The following is a 15,280-nucleotide window of genomic DNA, read 5'->3' on the forward strand; positions in this document are numbered from 1 at the left end:
TTTCCTATAATAGAGCTGAAGTCACTCATGCAGCTGCATTCAGCTGGGAGTTTAGCTGGATCCAAGCCGAAGGTTGGGTTCTTTGGAAGCAAACAATGAGACATTTATGTCAAGAACTGTGACAAGTCTGAGATTTTATCCTATTTGCAAGCTAACAAGTTATCCCAACAAGATCGCATGGATGTTGGCAGAAGACAAAAGACTCCCAAGTCAGAGTGAAAAGACTTTATCACAGCAATAACAGTAGCCAAAGTGTCAGCACTTTTTTGTCAAGTCTCCAAGCCCCATTTCCCACAGGGTGATACAGAGAGGGCCAGGTGACACGTTCATATGAAATATGTTGATCATAGAAGAGGTACCTTGGACTAGAAAGTCCAGATCATTTTATAATGGGCTGTAAGTAGGCCTGCTCTCTACTCCAGAGAGTTACTTTTTATCTTTTTTTATGCTGACAGTAAGCAAATCTTCCCTTTGTTCAGGAGATGATACTATCTCTGTCTTACAAAGCTGTTTTTTTTTTTTTTTTTAAAGATTTATTTATTTATTTAATTCCCCCCCTCCTCTGGTTGTCTGTTCTTGGTGTCTATTTGCTGCGTCTTGTTTCTTTGTCCGCTTCTGTTGTCGTCAGCGGCACGGGAAGTGTGGGCGGCGCCATTCCTGGGCAGGCTGCTCTTTCTTTTCACGCTGGGCGGCTCTCCTCATGGGCGTACTCCTTGCGCGTGGGGCTTCCCCACGCGGGGGACACCCCTGCGTGGCACGGCACTCCTTGCGCGCATCAGCGCTGCGCATGGCCAGCTCCACACGGGTCAAGGAGGCCCGGGGTTTGAACCGTGGAGCTCCCATATGGTAGACGGACGCCCTAACCACTGGGCCAAAGTCCGTTTCCCTTACAAAGCTGTTTGTTAAACAAATATCCTTGAACCAAAGTAGTCAGAGCCTCTGTTCACAAGATGTGCAAAAATGCAGGGAACCATGGAGAAGCTTCACACTTGTTTTGTGTACAGGATGTTTCTTTGGGATCAACACCTGTGAAATGAAGGGAAAGGAAACAGGAGTGGACAGAGGAAGAAGTCAAACTGCAGTGCAGGTCTAACAAAGTCTTGACCAACACCATAGAAAGTTTAGATAATCATGGCCCCATCACTGATGAGCAAGAGTGGGCTGAAATAGCTGGGCATTTTATTCCAAGTCTAAGTTGCATCTTTATACCTTCTTTTTTTTTTTTTTTTTTTTTTTTTTATATAACTTTTTAAATTTTCAGTTTTTATTTTAAAGAAGCTTTAAATTACATAAATGTTACATTGAAAATATAGGGATTCCCATATTCTTCACCCTCCCCACACTCTTCCCCATTAACAACACCTTCCATTAGTGCGGTACCTTTGTTACAATTGATGAACACAGATTGAAGCATTACTACTTACCATGGTGTATAGTTTGCATTATGGTTTACACTTTGCAATGCACAATATTATAGGTTTTGGCAAAATGTATAATGGCCTGTATTTGTCATTGCAATGTCATGCAGGACAATTTCAATGTCCACAAAATGCCTCATGTTACACCTATTCTTCCCTCTTCCTGCCCTCAGAAACGCTGGTGACCACTGCCTTTATATCAATGTTGCAAGTTCTTCCATTACTAGAATAATAATGTCTACTTTAATTCTACTTTAGTCCATGGTTGCATTTCCCCCCTTATGTTTGTTCATTCCCCAACCTTGAGGATTTTGAGATTGTGATGCCCGTTCTGTTTCTGATTGAAAGGAGGCTTAGATCCCGTAAGAAAGATGGGTGGAACTGTCTTTTTTTTTTTTTTTTTTTTTTTTAATTTTTTTATTTTTTATTGACTTTGTAATAATATTACATTAAAAATATATATGTGAGGTCCCATTCAACCCCACCCCCCCACCCCCCCTCTCCCCCCCCCAACAACACTCGTTCCCATCATCATGACACATCCATTGGATTTGGTAAGTACATCTTTGGGCACCTCTGCACCTCATATACATTGGTTCACATCATGGCCCATACTCTCCTCTATTCCATCATGTAGGCCCTGTGAGGATTTACAATGTCCGGTGATTACCTCTGAAGCACCATCCAGGGCAGCTCCATGTCCCGAAGATGCCGCCACCTCTCATCTCTTCCTGCCTTTCCCCATACCCTTTGTCCATTATGTCCACTTTTCCCAATCCAATGCCACCTCTTCTATGTGGACACTGGATTGGTTGTGTCCATTGCACCTTTATGTCAAGAGGAGGCTCAGATTCCACCTGGATGCTGGATGCAATCCTCCCATTTTCAGTTGTAATCACTCTAGGCTCCATGGTGTGGTGGTTGTCCTTCTTCACCTCCATCTTAGCTGAGTGTGGTAAGTCCAATAAATCAGATTGTAGGTGCTGGAGTCTGTTGAGGCTCAGGATCTGGCTATCACATTGTCAGTCCAGAGATTCAAATCCCCTAAATATATCTTAAACCCCAACATTAACTGCACCTCCAGCACATTAGCATGAAAGTCTTATGAAGGGAGATCCCATCTGAGTCCAGATTCATCACACATAAACACCATTTCCAAAGAGGGGCCATCTGCCCTGGTAGTTAACCCCATCAGCCATGACCATAACTCCCATGGGTCTCTTTAGCCCTCAAAGGAACCAATATCTGGGGGTTGTATCTGCTTTATCTGTCTCTCTGACTCTGCTCAGTTGTGCATGAGGGCAAACCTTCTGCCAGCCTCCAGACTCTTTTTTAGAAACTCGTAGCCATATAAACTCATTTCTCCTTTCCATTTCCCCCTTACTTTAGGTCAAACAGCATTTTAAAGTCATGGTATTTTATGTAGACATGGATATTCTGCTGATCTTTATACCTTCTTAATGTATACTGTGCAAAAGTTTATGAGTCAATTTGAGTACTGCATTCTGGTAGATGGCACTCCATCCACTTAAAGTATCATTTCCAAGCTGGTGTTCCACCTGTACTTTCATCAGGCTGTTCCAATGTTCTGTCAGTCCGGCAGGTTCTTGGTGGTGCATATATGGTGTTTGATTAAACCCATGAATCCAATGTTATGGACCCACTTCCATACTTACTTTGCTACAAAATGGAACCCATCATCAAGCTTAATATTACATAGGGTTATATGCCCACAGATTAAATGTTATCTCAGATGATGCTATTGGCTGAAGCCCTGGGAACAGAAAAGTCAAATGCATATCCAAAATATGTGCTTATTCATCTTTCAACAAATCCCTACCTCTTCTAGGGTCCAAGAAGATCAAAGACATAAACTTGGAACCAAGTGAGCAGTTTCCTACAAAATTAGTACCTTATTGAAGCTAAACATTTAAATTGGACATTTGGTGACAGCAGCAGCTAAATTAGATTTACTAAGTGGGAGGCCAAGCTGGTGGGTCTTTGCAGAGCTTTTATTTCTCCTGTTGTGGCCATTCCACTTTAGTTACCACCATGTCAGCTCAGGGGTGGCGAAAGACTGAATTTAGCTAATGTTAACTGAATGAGTCATTCTGACCATGTTGTTATTTAGTTCCCTTTCAATGGTAGATGTTCTCTGGTGGGTTTTAACCTGTGAAACAAAGACCATCACACTTCATGCATGCTTACCCTAGATCTTGTTAGCTCTGACTCTCTATCTTTTTTCTTTCCAAGCCCCTAACCAGCTACAAGTTATGTAAAGTCTAGCTTTGGGCCACTTCTCAACCACACAAGGTTTATGAACAGATGAAAAATTGTTTCAGAGCCCTTTCCTAATCTGAACTTTACTCAAAGCTATTACCATAAGTCTTGTTAACTAGAGCTATGAAAGTACTCGATTTATTTCTGAACTTCATATGATTCTACTCTTTCCAGAAGGTACTTATGATGCTTTGGGACTCCAGTATCAATGTAAACTCAGACAAATGTGTCCAAAAGTCCTCAAAATGCCTGGGTATTTCCATTTCTCTAGTGTATAATAGCCCACTTTTAAAAATCTTTTGTATCTTTGCTGATATTTTCATAAATGTTCTATAGTTTCTTAGTAAAGAGTATTATAATTACCAAGTGTGTGCTTTTGTTTGTTTCCCCCTGTAGTTCTCTGTGTTGGCTTCTTGAATATTGAAGTTTTGTGATTTGATGTCAGTATTTTCAAACTGTTATGTCTTCCTGATAAATTGTCAATTTTATCACTCTGATATGCCCATATGATCTCATAATATACTGAGTTTTGAAGTTTAAGTTGTCTGATGTTAATCCAGTCATGCCAAATTTCCTATAGCTTACATAGTTAATATTTTTCTGTCCCTTTATTTTCAACAAAATTTTTTATTTAAATATAAAATGTTTCTCAGGTAGCATATATTTTATTTTTGCTTTTTTAATCCAAATTGTCTATCTCTGCCTCATAATTATATTTTTTCTTCCATTTATATTTATGTCATATTTTTATATTAGTGTTTAAGTTTACTCTCTTATTTGATTTCATTTATCTCTTTTTCTTCCCTTGTTCTTTGACTCTTTTCCTGATTTCTTTTGTGTTGATTAAATGCATTTTTAGTGTTTTTTTTTTAATTTCCTTAATTGGATTCTTATCTATACCTCTAAGAGACAGATCACCATGGAATAGAGGCATATATTGATTGCCAACAAGCCACCAACAGGATGCTACAGACTTTGGAGAAGGAATGCCATGGTGATACTTTGACTTTGGACTTCTAACATCCCAAAGTATAAACCAATAAATTCCTATTGCTTAAGTTAACCAATTAATGGTATTTTTTATAGTACTCCTGGCAAACTAAGATATTAAATAAGTCCATACTTTACCAGACTTGCTCATTTCCCCTTAATATTCCTTTTCTTTTCTAAAATTCCATTGTAGATACCTCATTACATATAGTCATTAGTCTGCTTAGAATCTGCTTGACTGTGACATTAGCTCTGACTTTCTTTGTTTCTTGATGACAGTTTTGAGGATTAATGGTCAGGTATTTTGCATATGTCTCTTAATTGGGATTTGTATGTATTTTAAGCATGATTATACTGAAGGGATGTTTTTTTGAGAGGAAAACCACAGAGGTAAAGTTCTGTTCTCACCAAACAATGTAAATAATGTGAATGTTATTTATCACAGTTGATGTTAAACTTGATCACCTGGCTTGAGGCAGTGTTTGTCAGATTTCTCCACTGTAAAATTACTTTCTTTTTTCCCTCTCCATATTGTACTCTTTTGAAGAAACCATGTGAAGACCACACTTAAGGAATGGAGAATTCTCCTCTAAGAGAGGAGCAGCTACAAAAATTTCTTAGAATTCTTCTGCATGGGAGAATTGTCTATTTTCCTTGCATTAACTTATTTATTCAATGGCCTGTTATATGAATATGCAATCATGGATAGTTGTCTCATACTTTGGGTTGTAATCCAATACTACTTTATTTTTTGGCTTAAATTGTTCCAGCCTTGGCCATGAGGGGCTCTCGGTTGGCTCTATGCCCTTTCGATACCTTTCATCATTGTGTTTTGTTTTATTTAAGTGCCTGGGATTCCTTATTTTCTGGTACTAAAAGATACTCCAGCATCATCTTGTATAGTTACTGTCCAATTCCTAGAAACAGCCAATTCTCCAAGGACCCTGGTTATTTTTGTCAGAGAATGGTATTAGAAACCAATGGTATGCTCACTAACACTGGGTATCATTGCTTCTATGCTGTTCCAACTGAAATAGACATATCTATAAGTGTTTCTGTATATAAACATCAGTATCTACATTAAGTTAAATATGATTTCAAACTAATGTCTCTAACTCTAATCCATTCCCACGTGAATCATTCCAGACCGTCCTCGCTTATCTGGAATAATCCACCACAAGAGTGAGAAGTCTGGCTCCCATCAGCCGCCATTCATTCAATTGTTGAACTTAATTGGTCAAATCTGGTACACATGTATAGTAGTATCATAATTTTTAACCCCATGGGAAACTACTCTATCAACTAGAGTACAGATTCTTTTTGCCTTTGCTCTTACAGACTCCACTCATTTCCAAATTTACTTAAAACAGAACCTTTTCCTCTAGCCACTTCAGTAATTCTGTTTCAAATGTTTATAGTAAAAATAGATTTCTTTTGTCATAATCTGCATTCCAGACTTGGATCCCTGAAAATCCTATATATATGTGTGTGTATATATATGTGTGTGTGTGTATATATATATATATTTTTTTTTTCCGAGGTACACAGGCCAGGAATTGAGGATTGAATCTGGTACCTCATATTGGGAAGCTGGCACTCAACCACTGAGCCACATCAGCTCCCCTGAGATGATTTTTTTCATTTGTTTGCTTCATGTTTTTTTGTCTGTTTGTTTGTTTCCTTTTAGGAGGCAGTGGGAACTGAACCCAGCACCTCCCATGTGGGAAGCAAGCACTCAACTCCATGAGCCACATTCAGTCCCCTAAATATTTTTTTAATTTGCACACATTAAGGTTTACTTTTTTTGTGCTATCAAGATCTATGGGTTGTGACTAATGCATAATGTCCATTTTTAATATGATAAACTTTATTTTTAAAGAGCTTTTAGATTACAGAAAAGTTACATCAAAAGTATGAGGACTCCCTCTCCATCATCCCCTTCCCTTTTCTTTTAATGTAACAGTACAATTTATTACGATATATCTGTAAAGTCCACTGATTTAAAAAATACACATTTTAAAAAATGACTCACTTGCAGTAAGGACAAACCTACCTACAGTAATAATCTAAAACATAAAACCATCATTTTGACATTTATTAGTACTTTACACATCTAACAAATACTGAAGGAGGCAACTACCATTGTTAAAACTTGTTTAAAGCTAAAAGCTTAAGCACAAATCAGAATTAAGAGAAATTTCAGATGTTCACATTTGCATGCATTTTTGGCTGAATTTTCAAAAATTCTACCTATAACAAAATCACAATTTTGAATCAAAATGAATATTAAAAACATTTAAGCCTTGTGACAAACTTACTCTACAGAAGCAAGTAAAACAGTGAATAGTAACAGCAGTATATTTCTAGAAGGGAAAGCAATCACTTATTTCCTTTATCATAAAACAAAGGCAATGAGTCAACATTTTAATAATACTGACCAAGTTATTTACTATTCAAGAATTTGCTTTTCAAGTTGTGTCTTTCAAATATATCTATCCATATATTTGTATTAAATTAAATTTATACATCAAAAACATTTTGCTCAAAATTATAATCTTAAGTATAAACCATAACTTATCAAGGCGTGGTTCAAACACTATGCAATAATGCTGTTTAGATTTATATGCTTCATCTGAAAAGCATATCTCACAAACAGGAGTTTTACCCTGTTTCTCCAGAATAAATGTGCCTATGTCTAAAACTTTAAATGATAATCAAAATAAGACAGATTCACATAATTCATGCTATGCACTTTCCTTCATTGGGCTTTGATAAAAACAGAGCCATCTGGTGTTGGAGCACCATATTCCTTCTCAGGTACAGTCTCTACAGTCCCAGAATCAGACACAATAACCATTGCTTTATTTGTTGAAACTGTCTCCTGTTTCTCAACACTAGCTGCACAAATAGCCACAATGTCATCACTTTCAAAATCATAGTCAAGAATTGACCTTAGTGAGAAATCTGTTACTTCTGCTAATGATACACTCTTTAATCCTCTATGCCTCTTTCTGCTCCTCCTGGAGTGATCTTGCCCTAGAAAGGTCATCTTTCCATATTTCATGGCTCATTGGATTGATGTGAAGGGTTACTTGAAAACTTTGAATTGCTTCATCCATTTGTCCTTTGGCTCTTTGTTGTCATATTGGTTTATTGTCTATCTTCTTGTTCTTTAGTTTACCCTTCCTAATAATCTTCATTTCTAAACTCATCTCCAAATATCTCACCCTTATTTTTTTTCCTTTTAGGCTGCAGCACCCCCTTTATTATCTCTTGCAAATCAAGTCCTTTGGTAAAATATTTGTTTGTCAGTGAAGACTTTGAACTAACTCTCATTTTTAAAGGACAACTGCCAGATACAGAATTCTTGGCTAGTAGTTTTTCTCTTTCAGTACCTTAAATACATCATACCACTTCCTTCTCTCCTCCATGGTTTCTGATGAGAGGTCAGCACTTAATCTTACATAGTTTCCCTTGGATGTGATGCTTTGCTTTTCTCTTGCTGCTTTCAGAATCCTTTCTTTATCTCTCATATTTGTCATTCTGAGTAGTAAGTATCTTGGTAGGTGTATTCAGATTTATTCAGTTTGGGGTGCTTCTTGGATGTTGATATTTATGTGCTGCATAAGGGTTGGGAAGTTCTCAGTCATTCTTTCCTCACATATTCTTTCTGCCTCTTTCATGCTCTTCTCCTTCTGGGACACCAATAATGCAAATGCTTGTGCATTTTGCATTGTCATTCAATTCCCTGAGACTCCATTCCATTTCTTCCATTCTTTTCTCTTTCTGTTCTCCTGTATTTTCCAGTTCAGATGTTTTGTTCTTCAAAATTACTAATTTTGTCTTCAAACAATTCAAATCTGCTCTTATGCTCCTCTAATGCATTTTTAAATTTAATTTAATTTTTAGTTATCTTTTTTAATGTTAATAGATGACATAAAATGTTACATTAAAAAACATAAGAGGTATCCATATACCCCACCCCTCACCCCCCACCCCCATCATTTTTTATTGTATTTTTTAATCTCATCCATTGTGTCTTTCATTCCTGTAAGATCTGTCACTTTTCTTTCCAGACTTTCCAGTTGTTCTTTATGCTCTCCCAATATCTTCTTAATATCATTTATTTCTTTAGTTATATTTTCTTTAAATTCTTTGAAGTTATTTAGGAGAGTTGTATGATTATCATTGATTAATTGTATTGAATCCTGTATCTCTTCAGGATATTTGGTTTGTTCTTTTGGCTGGGCCATCTTTTCCTATTTCCTAGTATGGCTTGTAATTTTTTATTGATGTCTAGGCATCTGAATATGTTGGTGCATTTACTTTGAAAGCTGATTCTTTATCTTGCCTATTGTTTTCTTTCTCCACAGCTCTTCTTTGATATTTGGTTCAACTTATTCTCAGTCTTTAAAATTGTCCTGCTTAAGTTTTCAAAATCAGACTAGGCACTTACTAATGAGGGCATACCTTTTCTCCCAGGGGTTGGATACAGAGAGCAGTTTTTGTCCATGCAGTTTCTAGACTGTTCAGCAGATCATAATAGTCAGTGCACCTTTCCATGGAAGTGTGTCTGTCTCAGCTTTTCAGTGTTCCTGTGTTGAATCTCTAGATGGGTTCAAACCAGGCTTTGCTGGCCCAATTCACTGAAGAAAACACCCAGACTTCCCTCCCTTTTCCCTTAAAAAGGCTGACAGGGAGGAAAATGTCTGTTCCACTCTCAGTCAGCTACAGTGAGATAGAGGTTTTACCCCAGCTTGATATCTTGGGGGTGGTGGAGGGGAGCCCTTCCTGGCTGCTGTGGGGTCTGGATAACTCACTTTTGTCTTTTCATTTTCTTTAAACCTCTGTCCCTCACTCTCCTGGAAGTTCTGTAGCACTGTCCTGGTCTGCTGACCCCCAAAGCAGGTCCCTCCAACAGCTTTTGGCTCTTTCTCCATTGTTTTTGTGAGAGCATTCAGCTCTGCCTGTTAGTCCATTGCCATATTCCCATAATACTCTTAATATACAGAATAGTTACAATACATTTTTTAAAAAATTATGCTTCATCTATTCAATTCCTCCAAAACCTCTTGGCACTAAAATCCTGACAACTACTGATCTCTATTACTCACCTTTTTCAAATTATTTTTTTGGAGTCGTAAAGTATGTAGCTTTTTCAGATTGGACTCTATAACTTAATTATAGGCATTAAAGATTCATCCATATCTTCTTGTGAATAAAGGTCATTTTTATTTATTCTATTGTATGGATGTACTGTGGTTTGTTTAACCATTCCCCTTTGGAGGACATCTTAATGCTTCCAGGTTTTCACAGTTTAAAAAAAAAGCTGCTTTAAACATTTTCATGTTAGATTTTGTGTGGACAAAATTTTCAACTCATTTGGGTAAATATCTTTGCTAAATAGTATGCTAAGACTATGATTAGCTTTGTAAGAAGACATCAAATTATATTCCACACTGACTGTACCACTTTGCATTCCCACCAGCAATGAAGGAGAGTTCCTCCTCCTCACCAGCAATTGGTGTTGTGTTTTGGATTTTAGCTATTTTAATAGGTGTCTATATGTGTCTCATTTAATTAGCACATCTCTAATGACATATGATGTTGACCACCTTTTCATATGCTTAATTGTCTTCTGTATATGTCCTTTAGTGAGATATATGTCCAGAACTTTTGCTCATTTTATAAGTGGGTTGTTATTTTCTTATTGTTGAATTTCCCTTTGCTTTTAACCAACCTATAGAGAATTCTAGTTTCTGTTCTAAGTTGCTGGTTTCTTCCTTAAATATTTTTAATATTTCACTCATTTTCTTCTGGCTTGTATACTTTCTGATGGATGTCTTCTGTAATTCTTATTCTTATTACTCTACATGTAAGTTGTTTCTTCAGTCTTTTTGTAAAATTTTCAATTTGGATTTCTGCAGTTGAAATGTAGCATAACAAGGTATAGGGGGTTTTGCTGCATGTGTGTGTTTTCCTCTTTGATATTCCTGAATCCTTAGCTTCCTGGTTCTGTGGTTTTATGTAAATCATTCTTTTAGGAAATTGCTTGGCCTTTATTATTTCAAATATTTATTTTGCTCTGTTTTCTCTTTTTTTTTTCCTTCTAATAGTCCAATTAACTGTATGTTATGCCTTCTGAGATTTTCTCACAGTTTTTGGATGCTATGTTGGGTTTCTTTTTTTGTTTTTATTCTTCTTTTCTCCTTGCATTTAATTTTGCCAAGTTTCTATTGACCTATTGAAGCTTACCAGTTCTTTCCTTGGTTGTGTTGAGTCTACTGATGAGTCCATTAAAAATATTTTTCATTTCCGTTATGGCATTTTTTAATTTCTAACATTTCTATTTGATTCTTTCTTAGAATTCCCATCTCTTTGTAAAATATCCATCCATTCTTGCATGTTGTCTACTTTTTTCATTAGAGCCCTTAACATATTAACCATAGTTATTTTAAATTCCCTATCTAATAATTGAAAGATTTGTTCCACATCTGAGTCTGGTTCTGATGCTTGATTTCCTAATCAGTATTCTTTATTTACTTGCTTTTTGACATGATTTATAAGTTTTTGTTGATAGCCAGATATCTTCTATTAGGTAATAGGAACTAAAGTAAATAAGTTATTAGTGTGATATGATAATCTGGATAGGAGTTGGACTGTGTTTATTTTTGTTATCACTATAGGTATCAGATGCTTCACATTCTTCTAGTGGCCTTGTTTTGGTTTCCCTTTTTGCTTTTGGTCTTTTCTAGGAACTCCTTCTCAGAGAGAAACTGCATCTTGAAACTCTATCAGCTATAATCTTGTTTTATTGGACCCTTTAGGTGCAGTGTAAGGTATTGGGGAGGGAGAGTGTTCTACAATATTATGATTATATCCCAGTCTTTTAGTGGGCAAGGATCTCTGGGCTTTGACCTTCACACATGCATCCTTTTTTTTCTCTAATTTGAGATTGTAAGGCTAGAGGAGATGGAGTGAGACACATATTCTTCCCCAAAACTCTGCTACAGGAATATTGTAAAGTTTCCCTTTGAAGGTTAGGTCTTGTTATTTAAAAGTGTGGATATTTTTAACAAGAATTATCCTTACTATCCACTTGTCAAAGCCAGGAGTAGACCTTTCTCTGCTCTTTACTGTGGGAACCCATGCTTCCTGGAGGAGAGGCACATGAATGTGTGGGGATCCCCCGCAAGACTGGCCACTAGGTGTTTCTCCCTCTAAGCAAGTCTACACACAGCCTCCAGTAGTTCATCAGAATTACCATTTGAGTTTTCATCCAGATTATGCCTCCAGTTGATTTTGTTCTAGGTAATCAGATCTTGGCTGTGACTCTCTAGATTCACCTGTTTCTGCATATTTCCAAGTGGCAGTTTGCCTTTCAAAGAAGAGTTGTTAGTTTTCAGTCTGTACAGATTTTCCTTCTTAAACATGGGAATGATGGATCCCAAGCTCTTTACATGCAGTATTAGTCCACCAAAGGGGTGCTGACACAAAATAACAGAAATCCATTGGCTTTTACAAAAGGTATTTATTTGGGGTATAAGCTTATAGTCACAAGACCTTTAAGCATAAGTTACTTCATTCACCAATCTGTTGCCATGTGTTGGAGCAAGAGGCTGCTCCAGCCCTCTGCGAGGGTTCAGCCTTCCTCTTCCTCCTAAGACTCTGTGGTCCCAGCTTCTTCTGATCTCACCTGTAGGTTAGCATAAGGTTCATCTCTCCTGGGTCTTGTTTCTTTCCAGATTTTCTCAGCCGTTCAGAGCTGTGGTCCTTTGAGCTGTAAACTATCAGGTGAACAGTTCAGCTCTCTCCCCAGGGCTCCAGTGTCCAGAATTGAACACTCTGTTCTCCTACTCCTTGTATTTACTTCCCTGTCTTTGACTGAAGATTTGTTTATATAGCCCACAAAGGGTGGCGGATGGGGGGGGCGAGGGCTAAAAATGGGTCACCCTAATAATATGTGAAATAAAAACCCTAATCTTGATTTAATAAAGTAAAAGTGAAACTTCTGAATTTAATACAATCTAATACACTCAGTGGAACAGACCAGTTTACAAACACAATCCAATATCTATTTTTGGAATTCATAAATAATACCAAACTGTCACACATTCCAAAGCTGAAATTTTATGTAAGTGCAATCAAATTTCAAATAAATGGATTTTTAAAATAGTTTTTTTCTTGGTAGGAGGCTTGACAAATTATGAAATGGGTAAAATATATTTTGGAATATAAGGTTCCAATAATAACTCTGATTTTCTTAAGATAAAAAATTGCTTGATAAAATCTGAATTTGAAAAGCAGTGGTATAAATCCTAGATTAATGAAAAATCCATGGAAACTAATTTCATAGGCACTGTGGATTTCTCTATAATAGTTTGGAACATGCCTTCCTTATATACTGAAATGTCATAATAGGTTATTTGCTGAATACGGCTTTCACCCTCCCATAGAGTTATGACAACAGTCTTGAGCAGTCCTTATCCATAATATTTCCCTTAATGTACATTGTTGATGAACTTAATTTATCTATCAGTATGCACTGATAGATTGTAGATGATCACAAAGTGTCTTAAAACTGAAGCTATTCTATAAAATTAAATTGTTCTTAATGAATGTCTAAGTTTTTTCCATTAAAAATTTTATTGAAGTATATAATTCATACATGAACATATTTAAACAATAATCTAAGAAGTTTTATAATCAAATTTCTTCTGAAGAATCATAAGTTCATTTATTCACTCCATTTTCATTGATTAATATCTATATGCTATTAAGTATCTGAGGAAAATGTAAACAAAGACTTTGTAAGATTTAATATCAAAGATACTGTAACTGCCTTTAAATACTTTTTAAATAAATATTTAGGTGGGTGAAATAGCTAATTGTCATCAAGGGGTTTTTTGACTAATATTTAGTAAAAAATCATTCTAAAATTATTGTATCATGTTCGCATTTAGTATATATGATCACATAATTTTTATACAAATTGGGGACACTTTGAATAGTAAGAGTGGACACCTATTAATTATTCTGGTTAATGGGCATAATCTGTGAAAGACAGTTATGTAGGGTTATTTTGGCATTCTACATATAGTAACACCATATTTCCTTCCTTAACTCTGTAATTCATCATTTTAAATTTCATTTGTTCAGTCCATTTACCAGTTATATCACAAACTGATCATCGTCTGGCAGCTTAACTTTCATATTGGGGAAAAGAGGCATTTCTTTTCGTAGACATTGTAGCAGAATGGCTGAGCAGAGCTGGCTCTGGGAACTTGCGTGGAGAAATTATTTTTTTCGATTATATGTACCATGTACAAGTTTAAGCGACATCTTGAACACACATATAAAAATGGCTGGTGTTTTGCTAGCTGGCTAAATTTGTAAAGGTTTTTCTACTCTTCTCTTTTTCTGTTTTTTAGTAAATATCAGGCTGTCATTTTGCCCTGGGCCCCTTGATCTCTGATCCTTTACATAACTGAGTTCCTATGTTGAGAATACTTTTTAGTGCCATCTAACAAAACTCATTTTCCTGGATTCAGGTTTATTTAATAGATATCATTTTAGGGAAAAATAATTCCCATGGACAGCCAAGACAGGGATATGGGGTGAAGAGAGTAAGAAATACATAACACAGGCCCATAATGGGAATCGTCTCTACCCAGCCAGTGCTTTTCACTGTTCCTGCACTAGATGGTAAATTTATTTATTCCATTCATAAGAGAATGAAGCATAATTGAGGGTATAGCTTTTTCGTGTCTATATTTACCAATTATCACAGTGGCCTTGTGTACCCTTAAAATATGGATTCTTCCAAAATTGCTCTCTGTATTACTGACATTAAGAGTAAATATAATATTTATTCAGCAATTATTTAATAACATTCCCTCTAATTTCAGAACAAGACAAGATGCTGAACATGTATTAAAATCATTGAACAAGGTAAGCATAGTCTCTCCTCTCACTGAAGATAATTTGTTAATGTATAACTTTGGAATATTACACTCATAATATATTTAAGTAAACAGATTCCCCTATTGATATGTTCCACATATATAATAATATTTTCCAAATATTAGGGTGCTGCTTTTCTTCTACAATGATATCATTGAAAATTAACAATCCCTCCTATTAAACAGTTTCTGACATGTTAGGAACTAAGCAAAAAATTACTCAATGAATTAATGAAGTTCAGTAAGTCTTAGATTTTCTGTGAATAGGGATTTGATACTGGTAAGTGAATAATATTCCTGCTCTAAAAAGCTAAAGTAGATTTATAATCTTAACCACTTCACTGTAATTTGGAACAAGTCTGAGTTTCCAATTATTTAAGGTCTTTCATCCCTTTTCACCCTTAGTGGGCAAGATAATGTATAAAAAATAATGTAAATATAGATATTACATGGAGAGTGAGTTGAATAAATAAGAGCTAGGACATTCCCAATAGAGTTACCAATAGCACTCATCTTCATGTTAAAACTTAGGAAATAGCAACCAACAAACTATCATATATCATAAAATGTAGGTTTCATAAACTATAAGATATACCTTATTTTATGTAAAACTAAGAAACCAAGAAATGC

This window comes from Dasypus novemcinctus, chromosome 1 (assembly GCF_030445035.2).
Source record: "Dasypus novemcinctus isolate mDasNov1 chromosome 1, mDasNov1.1.hap2, whole genome shotgun sequence".
NCBI classification, from domain to species: Eukaryota; Metazoa; Chordata; class Mammalia; order Cingulata; family Dasypodidae; genus Dasypus; species Dasypus novemcinctus.